The following is a 14,085-nucleotide window of genomic DNA, read 5'->3' on the forward strand; positions in this document are numbered from 1 at the left end:
TGGATCCATTCATCTGACGCAACAGTAGCAGCAAAATAACGTTGTGATGACCAGGACTAGGGATATGACCTCAAGCAGCATACTGGGACCTGGATCATATTGGTCAGGCGGAACTTGTAGATGGAGGCTCGTGTTTTGGAGCAAGGCTTGTGAGCTTGCGTTGTACATTCTTGCGATCCATCCACCGATCTGCTGGCTTTCGCATCTCCAGTTCCCAGCTTTGATGTTCGACAAATGTGTCTCGAAAACATTTCGACACCCTCGACATGCGTTTCTGTGTTGGCTTTGATAGGTTTTTTCTCCAAAACATTTTCACGTTGCATGCCAATTTTCTCACCGCTCAAACTTGCAGCACTCGGGCGCCTAGTCATTTATTTGATATCATCATTATCGTCATCGCCCGAGCTACAGGCTACAGGCTACAGGTTTTTAGCTAATAAGGTAATGGCAAAAAGACGGGGAAAAACGGCTGAATTATAATCTAAAGAAAAAATCCATCATTGGAAAGTTGGTTTGATTGCATTTGCGGAATGCAGCTGCCTGGGTTGCCTAGTTGTGCGACAGGGCGACGCATTTTTCGCCAGCCGTGCACTTGGCTAATATTTCAGGCTTCATGCTTCATGCTTCATTTGCGTTTCGAGCAGCCCAAGTCGACTTTCGGAGCAAACCCGGCGGCAAGGGCGTTGGACTAGATTGGATCGGGTGGATTGAATGATGAAGGTGATGGGACAGGAGAAAGGCATTTGAAAGGGCTGGAGTGGGTTACACACTCGCCGGCGATATGGAGTTAATCGTCTTTCCGAACTTGGGTTTCAAAATCTGAAAAACTCTTCTAATAATGTATGTATGTACTTACCCAACTCGAATTCCCAATTCCCAAGTTCTGGTGCCTAGAAAATGATTTTCAAAAAGGAAGAAAATGTTTTTTTTTTTGGTTTTCGAAGGTTTCCTTCACTCATAGCGTGCACTACCCACAAGAGGAGTAATAAATTCCTCCGGGTGACAGTGGTTGGCAATTTCTTGCCACGATTGGCAGGGCGATTTTGGGAGAGGGGCGTGCGGGTCGTTACACGTTACACAATTTTCCGGAGCACTTTCCCAAGCGAATGTGATTATTTCTGTGCCCTCACATGAAAATCAATTCAAAGCTGCGCCACCCACTCTCGTGCTTTTCAATATTTTCCTCTAAAATGCGATTGAATAGTATAATTAAGAAATCCTATTGTTTGCATACGGTTTTATAAATTTTTAGTTAAATATTTATTGCTTCAAACCATGTGCTATAAAAATGATAAATGTTTAAAAGTTGTTTTTACACAAAGTCCAAAATCGGATTACATTTTTGTTTCAAGTGTACTTTCCACTTCACTCGACGGTGGGTATTTTCCTCACCGTCTGTTTTTCGACGAGCTTTTCCGACGCTGCTGTTTTGTTTATGCTTTTCCCATCTTATTGTTTTTGCGCGCCTCGTGCGTCAATTTATGTGAGTTCAGTTTGCCTCAAAGACGGAAGCGGTCTTAATGGTACAAATAGGAGTAGCTGCAGCTAGGTAGGGAACCGGAGGAAAAAGGGTGTCCCGCCAGCTTGTGCATTTTCCCCCGCCACTCCACTGAAAACTCGACGTGGAAATTGGCGCCGCGGCAACTGCCCAAATGCCGCGGCTGCTCAAAACTTGTTTGCCGCATAATTTCCAAAGTTGCAATTTTCATTTTATGGCCATTTGTCTTCGAGTTGTTTTGTCTGCCCGTTGGGGCAGATTTGAAGCCCGGTTTTGCTTTTTTTTGCCTGGCTCATTTTGTTTGGTAATCAGAATTACATAGAGGGAAACATTTCATTTTCATTTGTTAACTAAGCTAGTCTCTCTTTCGGACTAATTTGCTCTACTTTAATCCAAACATACTCGCAATTGGTTAGTTAAAACGTAAACAAAGTGAGTATGAAACGTCTAGCAGTAAAAGCTAGAAAGATAGGATCAAATATAATGAGTATCTTTGAGTGTTGAAGAAAATATCTAAATATAGCGATTGTCATGTAATTTCTTAAAACTAGAGTACCTTATCCAAATCAGAATGACTTGTTTTAAGCCATCTTGTGCTTGGCGCACACAGGCTCAACTCTTCCCTTCTGGGAGGTGCTATCTGGTATCCGATTTTGTAACCATTTCTGCTCGAGTCCGCCTCTTTCATAACAATAACCAAAAGGCCACCCATATGGGCCCAGTTTGGGCTCGTCGCCTACCTGTTTCACCGGGCAGTGCGAGTGACACTTGTGCAATTATTGTACAAAATGTTAGTGACCACTCTTGGAAGCCAGTGTGTGTGAGCAGAGTGGTAGAACCCCCGGACTCTCGGACAGGTTGTTCAGAAAAGCGAATGGTTTTGTTCCATGCCGAACGCCTCTTGTCTGTCGTCGTCGGCGGAAATCTGAAACAATGGAGGTATTTAGAGAAAACGCTCTGAACGCATTGGTGGCACAGCCAGCTTATTAACTTACCTGCTATTTCAACCATTTCCATTTTACCACGCACGCAGGCCTGGAAAATGGAAACTGCACTTGCCTCTGTCTGCCTCGCTCCTGGTTTTCTCAATGGGCAGAAATGCCGCGGCGGGTGATTTTAGGCGCACTGAAAGAAATTCTTCTATGTCTGAATAGAAATTTCTTTCTTGGAAAATTTATAACTATAAAGTTTATTAATTGCTGGTCTTTGAATAATTTATTGTGGCTAGATATAATTTTTTGAATTATAAATAAATTAGCACGCAATACCATTTTTTTCAGTGTTCTTTAGCCGGGGTTTTTGAACTAGGCATCTGAGACCCTACTGACTTTTGGGCGAAGTCTTTCCTATCAAATCCCAGTAAATTAATGGCGCCCGATGAGTATTTATTAGTTGGTATCCGTGATCTAGCCGTATAATTAAAATGCAACCGGATTGTTAAGTTGGGTCTACGTGGCCCGCTTATCATTAAAGAGCGATTAGTTTTCAAGTTCGTATTTTTAATTCGTTTTAAGAAGAAGATTTGCTTTGCTCTTATTTATATACCCTTTGAACAACTTTGAAACGGAAACAAAGACCGATTTTGATGGCATCAATTTAATTGATTTTTAATGCCCACAACGGAGTGCAGTAATTGAAAACATCAATTGCATAACTATTCCTCATATCGGCGCCCCAATTCCCCAGGAATGAAAGTGAAACATGGGCGCTTTAGTTCCAGCAGCCACCCACTCAAAGGATACTTTTCCATTTAAATTGTATATAGCATATATAAATATGCGCGAAAACTGTATATAGCCATTTATGTACCAACTTACATGGAATACTAACTGTTGACCTAGCTCCATGAGCACTGGCTGAATTCATTGCCACAGCCGTTTGTTGTGTGTACAACGCCCAGAAGTTGAAAGTTTGGTTCTGTTAACTTAAATATTTTGTATGGCAGCTGATGATCGAGAAATGTTATGTTCGAAAATATAAAACTCTGATGCACAATACTTTGTATTTCCTAAGACGTCTGCATGCCGCGAATCTTCAAAGTTGGTATGTTATGGTTTTCGGATGCGAAAAGCCACCCCTATTTCCAGCCAACCTATCCCAACCCCACCCCTGTTAGCCCCCAACAGCTGCTGTTAACTGTGCGATGGGGGTGGGGAAAAGCAGCTGTTCGCTGGTTTGGGGCCGTCGCTCCCGAACCCAAAAACGAGTGCAATGGAGTTATGTGCTCTCTTCGGCCCGCACACCCCTTACACCCTCACATCCGCACGGACTGCCATTGCAATAGAGTCGACAGCTTGTGACCTATATAGAATCGGATTCGTCGGTATTACAGTTAGGTAGAGCCGTGCATATATGTGTCTTTATGTATACCACAGATATGGCTCCTTTGGGGGCCCAACAAATGACCTAAGCTTGCATGGAAATTGCTTTCGATGTTCCCTTTCCCGTTCCTGTGCTCCGAACTTCAGCTCGGAAGTCTGTCGGCTGGTGCTCTTATCAGTTGGCCCGAATGTGGCTCACATCCTTTTGCGGACTTAACGCGTCAAGTTAACCTCAGGAATGAGTGTCGGTTGTGTTCGGGATAAATGGCGGAAAACGAGTGAATATTTAATACCTTAGGGTAGGCACCAAACCAGGTGGAAGCAAAAACAGGGCAAATAAATGTGGCAAAGGATGTGTGGTACGTGAAGAAGCATAGGATAATGCGCCTTGATATCAAGTAAGCACTTGGATTTTCCTTGCCATTTCCTGTGTGGGTGAACATATACCTATCTTTACTCATCCTGCCTTGGTTCTGCGATCCAATTTAAAAATGACACTATTCACACCTCGCAACCTTCAGGCGAGTCTTATCACCCGGCCGTTCTCCGCTTTGTCCAGCGACCCATTTATGCAAATAGCGAGCTCTGATTGCACCTAGAACTGCGCCGCAGTCGGATTATATTTGTATAAGCTAAGCGAGAGGGCGCTTGATTAGAGTCAACAGAGGGGACTCAGTCCATATATAATGCAGCGTCAACGTTTATCAGCAATTATCAGAGGAACGTCAAGTTGTCTATTTACTTAGCGGCACATCGCCCCACCAGCCCACCTCGCAGGTACAATAAAAGCAACTCTGTTTACATTCTTAAACCAATTAGGTTCCTATTTATTTTTTGACTTGGGCTTTTGTGTAGTAAGTCAATATGATGTGGAGAGCAGAGCACAGAGAGCCAAAATTTTAAAGTATTTTAAAAAGTCTGTAGTTTATTAAAAAACGTTTATTGGAGTTGCTTAACGAGGTGAGATAAGAGTGACGATGACAAATAATTTAGTCATACATTTTTTCTAACGACTACGGTAATATATTCCTAATGTTGTTGCAACTAAAAATATTGTTGTAGAAAGAGGTTTTTATATATAAAGTGCCAACGATAAGCTAACGCCATTCGTTTAACTATCTACGAGTATATCGCCCAGTCATAACCAACAAAAATGTAGTTTATTGATAGGCAATTGCTGTGCTGTGTAGTGAAAAGTTCAGGAAAGGGGAACTACTTGAAATGTCCAGGATTGCAATGGAAAAGTGCCCAATTCGAGTAATCGATCAATTTGAACTCCATCCCCCTTGCCGCGCAATTAAAGCGTTGAATTGTGGCTTAAATGACCAGCCGTATGTACTACGCCTGCTGGTCTTTTCTTCTTTTCGGCTGTTGTGAAGGTCAAACTGGGGCGTGGGGTTGGGGGTCACATGTCAAAGTCGATTCGGGGGAACCGTAAAACCAGATCTTGCCAGAGACCTTCGCGTTCGGCTTTTTAGGGCGTCTTACTCGTATGGACTCCAGCTGCCATGATGATAATCGCATGACTTTTAGTTCTGTCGCATGCTTTTTGGTTTTTCTTCGGTTGTTAATTTTTGATAAATGGTCTCGAATTACTTCACTGTTTCGACGAACAGTGACCGATCTGGAGGGTTCGGATTACCAACGTGGCATTGTTATTAAGTGTGTGACTAATTGTTTAACTATGTTCTTACGAGCGCAAACGAACACTTTCCTACTTAGCAGAGCTTCATTTCGCTTGAATGCAAAAATTTCTCTCGCTGGGAAAAGTTTCACTTTTATTTCTATAGAGCCAATTTACTATTAACTGTTGCAGTTGTTTTTGGCTCGGCTGTGGCACGAAGAGTCGAGCTACTCTAATAAATAAGAAAAAATAAAAGCCAGTTGAATTGTCTGCCACCAATGTGAATGTGCATGTTGCAGTTTCAACAGCAAAATTATCCGATGGGAGGTCATTTTGGATTGTTTTATGCATTAAACATCAAATTAAATGGTTTGTGTAGGTGAATCTTAAAAGGTTTAATTGTTTACAGCTTAAATTGCTAATTCTGTAATACATAAGATTACAAAATAGAAGTAGTGTCCGGACTATCAGATACTCATTAATGTTAACACGGAAGGTATGCCGGCTGTAGCGAGTGAAATGCAGTAAGGACCTGTTTTGTCACGTAGTTTGATATGCCAAATAGATTCCATCTGCTCAATTTCGAATACTTTAAGCATGTGTATTAAGTAACGTGTCAATTTTAAAAACGAACTTGTACGTGATACTTACTTACTTATACTTACATACTAAGTAAGTACTACCTTCTTACTCTAGGAGTCAAAGGAATAACTCTTTAAAGTATTGGATGTGCATTTCAGAAATCACAGAAATGCCCACTTTTTCGCCCAGCTGATGACCTAAAGCCATTTGCCAAAGATTCAGTACTTCGGGCTACGCAAATGCATTTCCTTCTTCCACGCGAAGGTGAGGCCCCCAAAGGGCAATGAAAATTTGCTTGGGGAAAATTTAAATGAAGTGTAGTTTGAGCGGAAAATGCACTCGGAGCTGAGTGGAGCCAAGGGCGATTGGGGCAGGGGGAATGGTGTGGTTGCCTGGTTGGTCGGAGGGGTGGTGACGTGCTGGAAATGGGCATTATTGCAAATTCGTTATGGCCAAGAGCTGCGCTCTCGGTCGGCTCTTTACTGAAAATTCCTCGCTGTGATGCGGGCCATGCAATTATGGTGACTTGGCTTCGAGAAGGCCCAAAGAGCTCGGATCGAGTTTTTTGCGGCCTTCACCTCGCGGGAAAACAGTGTTGCGAAGCGACAACTGCTCCAATGTGACGACAGATGTGCATGTGCTCCATAGTGGCTGCCAAGGAACTCGCGCAATTTGCTGCGGCAACATCAGCAGGCGCAGCAGCAGCAGCAGCAACATCACAGCATTAGCCGTCAACTGGGAGTGACTTACGCGAATGCTCGGCAACGAGTTTGTGGCGGTCGAAAATCGTTGGCTCCAATGTAAACAAACTTTTCTTTAACTCCCACTGCTCCTCCTTGCTTCTCCTTTCTCCCTCGGTACAGTCAAGACCCAATAAGTATATCAATAGTATTCGAGTACGCAAGTTCAGTTCGGAACAGTAATTTGCGTTTTTCCACACTATATATAGTCTATATAGTCTATAGACCTTAAATATTCTAAATCCTGTGGTGTATTAATTATTATATCCGTTACTCGGAGAGAGAAGTATATACAATCTTGTAGACTCCAGCTGTCCGTACGTCTGTTTGGGAATCTCTGAGAGTTCAGGAACTTGACTATAGCGTTCCTTCTTATTTTTAATAATACTTATAACCATTGACCGTTAATTAAGCGTTATCTCACCTCAAATACGGTATACAATTGTTTTTTAATTCTAAGAAATATTGTAAATTTATCTAATTTACGCTTCTAAGATTGGTGGTTCATAATGAATTCAACCATTTATTTTTCTTTCTGCACTTACACATTTCGATACGTGGAATTTCGTGTGAGTTTTCACTGTACATTTTTCTCTGTTCGCGCCTCGCTGCGAAAGCCGGTTGTTTGTTATTAGTTGGCCCCCAGACAATCTTGGCCATGTGTGCGGGTCTTGGTATGCGTGCGTTTGTTGGCCTTTTGACGTCTCCCTTGCCTGCCTCCCTCCAGTTCTGCCTCATCCTGCTGCCGTTGTTGCAAGTTCAGTGACTGCAGCAGGCTATCCGCTGAGGTTTTCACGGAGCTTGCAGCCTTCGATCACAATCAGTTTACGCTTTGCTTACAAAATTGAATGACCAGCCATTGATCAACATCGGCGTTCGGGAGCAAATGAGAGGGGGGAGGGGAGGGGAGGAGACCACACCACTCCCCAGCTTGCATTGGCCAACACTGTCAAAGGTCTTTGAGCCATGTTAACCAAATGGTCAATTTCCGCTAGTGCCCATCCGTAAACGCAACACTCATGGTTTATTTTTAGACCCTCAGGAGAAAGGGGAGGCCCGCTTAGCTTATCAGTTGGTAGTCTTTGTGGAACTTGCCATAGTTTCCTACCAATCAGTCATTTCCGAGTGAATACTAAGTATTACTAACTGGTTGTCTTAACTGGTCACGAGTGCACTGAATTAGACGCTATTTAAGCGACCAATTCGCAGTGAACTGCGTTTTCATGGGTTTGCAATGCTAGTGAAATTATGTTATCTAAAGAACAAATATAGTGATTGTCCTAAAAAACTGATTATTTCCATTTTTATAGCACAAATAAGTACTAGAAGGCGATGAGATTAAATTGTAAGCCCCTTTTAAAAATGGAATCATACACGTAACTTGTGAACAAGGAGGGTATAGTGCTCTTTTGGGAAATATAAATTCAATAAAGAACAATCACGTAGTTAGAAACATTACGTTTAATTAATAAAACCGTTATTTTGCTTTCATTCTTGTGAAAAAATCAGCAAACTAGATTTACAGGTTTCTGGCTCAGAATGTGTATCATAAAATGGAAAAATCGACTATATAGCAGGTGTAACACAATTTCTTTTGTCTTTTCGTTGGCCTTGCGGCTCGTAAATACTCTAATGGCCAGGAACCATCTTATCGGCAGGGCAACTTTCAAAGCAAGCATTAATGGTGAAATGCAATTGTACAGCTGTAAATTATATCATGGAAAGCCACATCACACCGAAAAGAAAACATTTCCATCAAGTTAAAGCCAAAGCAATGGGCCAATGAGCCAAATGCACTTTACATGCAACGGTTCGCTGTTCTTGCAGCTTTTGTCTAGATGAGCTTGAAGTGTCTTAAATTTGTTTTGACTTGATGTTTTCTTTTTCTTGCAGGTCTATTAAGATCAAAAAATGCCACATAACAACTTTCTTTTTAACGTTGGTCGCCTCTGTCGTCTAATTTCCAAACAATTATAATTTTTGTCACGATGTTTTTCCCTGATTGTTGTAATTGCTTGCATTTTTATAAAGCCTACTTGGATGTATTTGTATGTCTGCCTTGGCACTCGGTTCATTGATTAGCTTTTTATAAAGACATTTGGGGGGATGGGGGATATAGCACGTACTATAGGTTTGTTCTGCGCCATTCTTTTGGTGAAAATGTCTGGCCGGCTTTATGGATTTTTGATGAACGAAGAAAGTCTTTCGACGCCTGACCGTATTGGCCAGGTTCCCCTGCCCCTTCCAGGTATGTGCTATTGAATTGGGGCTTAACTGGGTTTTTGGCTAAAGAAAGTTTGTCGTTCTTCATTCTGTAAATTAACGAGGCGTTTTACCATTTTAAATTTAACAGAACTTCGTAATACCAATATCGGATTGGAATTTAATTTACTTATTTCTTATTTACGAACACTTTTGGCAATTGGGCTAGTGTTTTTCCTAAGTTCTCACAAACGAATTCCTGAATGGGTTCATCTCTTAACCATCTGAAACGCAATTGAATTTATATCCGCACGCCTCGTTTCCATTTTATGATCAATTTAGTAAATGATGTCAACCCTTTGGGCTCACGGCGTTTGATCTTCACCGGATGAATCTGCAAAATCATCGCCGTTTGGCTAACATTTTCTCAATTACTCCGCGTGCGTCGAGATGGTTCTTCTGTGCGTTTTAATTGCATATTTATTAGCAACTGGCACAAAGCACACGAATATTTGCCAGCTACTTGGTTCTTTCTTAATTTACACATCGGCGCTGCTCTTCCAGATACAAGATACATCTTTGCTTGTCGCCATGCGGGCAATAAAAATGTTTATTTTTGCACCCCGAAATGACGACAACCGAGTTCATTTTCGTTCATCTTAATTGAAAAGGCCTGGGAGAGTTGGCCCCAATAATCCAAGGGAAACCGAAACCGCGAAGAACAATTTGTTTGCTGTACAAGTTGGAAGATTTGTCAAGAATATCGCTATGCTTAGCCTGCGGCATTTCTCGAATGAATGGGAATGATCGTCGTCAAATTTAATTGTTTGAGAATCAAGCAAACAACGCGTTCAATCATTATTGATTCGCCGGTAGATGCCAATCTCGCCGATTCTTCGGTGTCTTCTCTCGCCTGCAAAATTTTCTGTAATTCTTCACTTGATGTCGGCTGTCAAATGAACAAAAAATCAACAAAAATAGCAACTATTTCGGTGCCTTTTCGCCCTGCCTGGCTGATCTTCAGGAATTTTGAGTTCTTGGCTGCGCAAAAATTAAAATATCGGCTGCCTAGCTGTCGAGGGTGTTACGCATTTTTTGTTGTGCAAATTATGCAGTCTGTAATAAATTTTTAGAATATTAAAAAGTATAATAAATGATATTATTCATTTGAGCGGAATACTGAAATCGTACGATGTGCAAGCACCTATTAAATATATTAGTATTTCTTTTGCCTTCATAAACGCAGCCCAATTCAATTACTTTATCTTAATCTTAATCATTAATTTGTTCCATCTGTACTTTATTCCAATATAATTTATTCAATGTATCTCTATATTGTATTATTTTCTTGCAGTATTTAATTTAGACCAGAGAATTCGAAGAAGGAAACCTAACTGCTTTGAAAGGTAAGTCATTTTTGTCTTGATTCAAATATAAAATATAAATCAAATATAAAATGAAACATAAATAAATTGTAACATTTATAAATCAGTTTGCAATCGAAAGTTAACGAGCTCGGCCATAAAAATGTTCAACTTCTTCAATCAAGAAATAATTCAAATCTCCGTTTTTCATGTGATTATCATTCAAATAAGAGTTTCAACGATTTAGGTCTGTAGATTTTTGATAATGCGGTGAAAAATCAGAAAACTTTGTAGATCGTACGATTTAAAATAGTGAAATGGAAGAAGAGTAGAAGTTCAAGTTAAGGCTGCCCCCTAAACAATAAAATGGAAAAAGCTTTTATTTCGATTTTAATGTTTGCCAGACAAGCACAAACGAAAACAATGTACACAGAAATAGAGCAGGCCAAATAAAAAGCCATAAAAACTCGAAACCCGAAAAGAAGCCAAATAGATATATGTATGTAGGAGAAAAATGAAAATGCAATGAAAATTGAGCTATAGATAGAAGAATACGACGACGAAAACAGCGCTAAAAATGCGCCTCACAAAAATAGAGCAAGGCATGTGGATGGAAATGAAGGAAATTAGATGAAAATACGTTCCATATAAATATATATGCGTATATGCAGCTATATATAAGCACAGGCATATCCGAGATATTTGTAGAGAGCTCCCTGTCTTAGCCAGACAGGAATTTTTCCCGTTTCTTCTGATTTTCGGTGTGAAAACGCCGAGAAAAGGCGTCTAAAAATCGAGAACTGCGTATTTGTATTCTGTTTTCGTATTTTCCTTTTGCTGCTGGGACAATTTGGGAAAACAGAATTTATGGGACAACAAAACTATCAGAATTTGCCAAAAACAAAAACTTCCAATTTACAATTTGAGAAATCGGAAATATATGGCCATTATACCTGGAATATATTAGGATATTTAACAAATCTCCAAATCTGTCTTTGGACTTTATTTTCTCGCCTTTGGTCGATGATTCGTTTATGTCTTTTTCAAAAGTAAAATGCTCAGCAATTCAATAATTTCCCCGATTCCAGTCCCTTCGAGCAAACAAACTCAAAAGGCACTTTCTATTAAATTACGAGCTGAGCATTTATATGCTTTTTAAATTATTCATAACATAAACGACAAGTTCACAGGTCCACTTTTATGTTACTTCGATGAATAATATGATATGCATAATAATAATTTTTAGATTTTGGTGACACGTGTTTTGAAAGTCAAATTTAAGTCAGGTATGAAATAAAGTTTGATGGACGTGGGACTGATTTGAGAGGGCAACAAACGTATTGTTATCCATTTGTGTATATATCTTAGGTGTTTGAATAGACGCTCATCGCAGTCATTTTGAAGTTCGTCTTTATTCGTTCAAATCTGTTGTTCTTAGCACTCTTTTATGATCCCTCTTTAGAATTAATTTTTTTATATTTCAGACGTCGAAAGACTTGGAGTGTATTTTGTTTGCCGTCCAAAACAAATTTACTAAGTAAGCTTTGGTGAAAACAAAACAGATACTCTTTTCTCAGAACTTGTCGTTTGAAGTTGTCAAAACCTTTCATATTTTAAGTTGGGCAAAACAAGCTGCGGAAGAGGTTATGCCCAAAAACAGGGTACTTCAAAACCCATTCGGAGATGGTCAGGAATTTGTTAAAGTTTGTAATGTAATGAAGGCAGACCTAAGACATTTATATTATATATTATATATAGATCTCTTTATTATCTTATATTATATTATATTTTTATTATACACCAGTAAGTGATGGTCCAGGATTCTCCTAATTGAAATATAAAAGATGCATGCCCGTGAAATACAATATTTCCAGGGCAAAGTAATCGCAATGAGCCATGTTGCAGGAATATTTGAGTGGGGTTATCTGGAGGTTTGTACCTCGGTAATGATGATGATGACGACCACAAACGCGCTGATGACTCCGCTACTCTCCAGTGGCCTGGCCTCTTCGGATCTTGGCTTTCTGGCAGAGCCACTTCAGGTGGTTCTTCACACTCACTTCGGGCCAAACAGTAGCAAAATGGTTAGACTTCATTTGTTTCCTCCAGATATGGTTTTGTGTCCATTTTTCACCTTTCTCGTTATTATTATTATTATTATTGCCACTGCTTTTGCTTGCTTGTAAACAAGAAATTTTCTCAACTCAATTCCCACGCATATTTCTCGGCGTGGTTGAAATAAAAATAATAGTTTTTTTTGTGGTTGTACCCGTCATTTGCAGCGAGTTTGCTGGGGCTAGTGGATTATATAAGGAGATGTCGGAAAATCAAATGCGTTTTCTTGTAGATGTAATTGATAATTTGAAGTTTGGGAAAATGCTGCCCGATAAGTATCTCTGCAGGTAGGTGGCACTGTCTTGACAAGCGTTTTGGTCTCGTGATTCAGCCGATAGCAACGAAAGTTTCCCCTCATTACCAACGTCGCAGTTTTTGGTAGCATTAAATCGCTGTGACTTTGGGTTTCTTTCATTTAAATTAAGCCCCGTCGAATTGGGTCATTTTAAACCGCCATTCTTTCTGTACTCCAACTCACCTCTGGGTTTACGACTTTGGTTGAAAAGGTGACAAGACGCTGGTTTTCAAGAAAACATACATATATTTGCATAGCTTCAAACAAAATCTTCCGAGATCTCGATGCTCATATGGCCAGAAGGACAGAAGGATGGACATGGCTAAATCGACTCGACATATCCTTCAACGAATCTAGTATACAGACGAGTAACGGGTATAAACATGAGCGTGTAGTATCGATAAAATTTCATAAATTAGTGAATGCAAAAAAAAGCGGCGAATGAACAGAGCAGTCAAAGAATATGGAAATGGACGTGCCGATTTCGCATGAATGATTTGCTTTAAATGAATGGACTGAACTGAATAATCTGCATGAAGGCGCATACGAAAGTCGGAACCAAACGTGCACCATTCTATAAATTCGGATTAAGATACAGACGAAAAAACTTACACAAATTTGGGAACACTGGAATTCAAGATAATCATGTTAATTTTCAGTTTCAGATGTTTCATTGTTTGTGTTTGTTGGCATTTACCTTCTTTTTGGTTCTGATTCGTGAGCTTTTGTTTTTTGCTACGTCTCTTGCCATTTTCTTTCTGGCACTTTTCTGACTCGTTGTCGTTTTAATAAAATTATAAAAATAACCATTTGCTAATTTTTGGTATCGCTCTGCCAAATCTGTATCCCTATCTGATGATGACGCGAAGGTGACAATGATGTGTCGTTCTTATGCGCTTGACGGCGACTGTGGGCTTCTTAACTTCTAGCTTGATTTCGTACTCCGCTTTCCGGTCTTCCAACGAATTTCTCGAGATGATATATGATATCGTATATCGTATAGTTTTCATTGCGACGACCACGTAGCTCGCTTTCCTGTAGCCCAATTGTGTCTGTCCATCAAAGTGATGCTGGGTCGTCTCCCCTGTGCGCAAGTTCCGCATGCAAAGATCTTAGCGGCCATAATTCGAGCTGGCTGGTCGGATGAGTCACGAATCTTGGATCATCATCCACATGCCTGACAAAACCAGTCTCCTTTTCTTTCCTTTAGGATGTGCTGATTAAAATTTACACACAAGGTCATTGCGGCTGTATGCCTTAAACTCTTTTAGACATGAAAATTAATAAATGACATAAATATTGCCCATCGAAAAAAAAGAGAAAGAGGAGAAGTTCGCGCGATCC

At 40.2% G+C, this 14,085-nt stretch overlaps 1 protein-coding gene across 5 annotated transcripts in view; it reads left to right on the forward strand.

Moving 5' to 3' along the window:
* The window catches only part of LOC6613856 (uncharacterized protein CG43427), a 51,003-nt gene that overhangs the window by 1,271 nt on the left and 35,647 nt on the right, over nt 1-14,085 (forward strand). For all 5 annotated transcript variants that reach the window (XM_032720302.1, XM_032720299.1, XM_032720300.1 and 2 more), the window contains exon 3: nt 10,322-10,373. The gene's annotated coding sequence lies outside the window, so the exon portion shown is untranslated. The remainder of the gene's footprint in view (nt 1-10,321; nt 10,374-14,085) is intronic.

The sequence above is a fragment of the Drosophila sechellia genome, chromosome 3R (genome assembly GCF_004382195.2).
Source record: "Drosophila sechellia strain sech25 chromosome 3R, ASM438219v1, whole genome shotgun sequence".
NCBI lineage: Eukaryota > Metazoa > Arthropoda > Insecta > Diptera > Drosophilidae > Drosophila > Drosophila sechellia.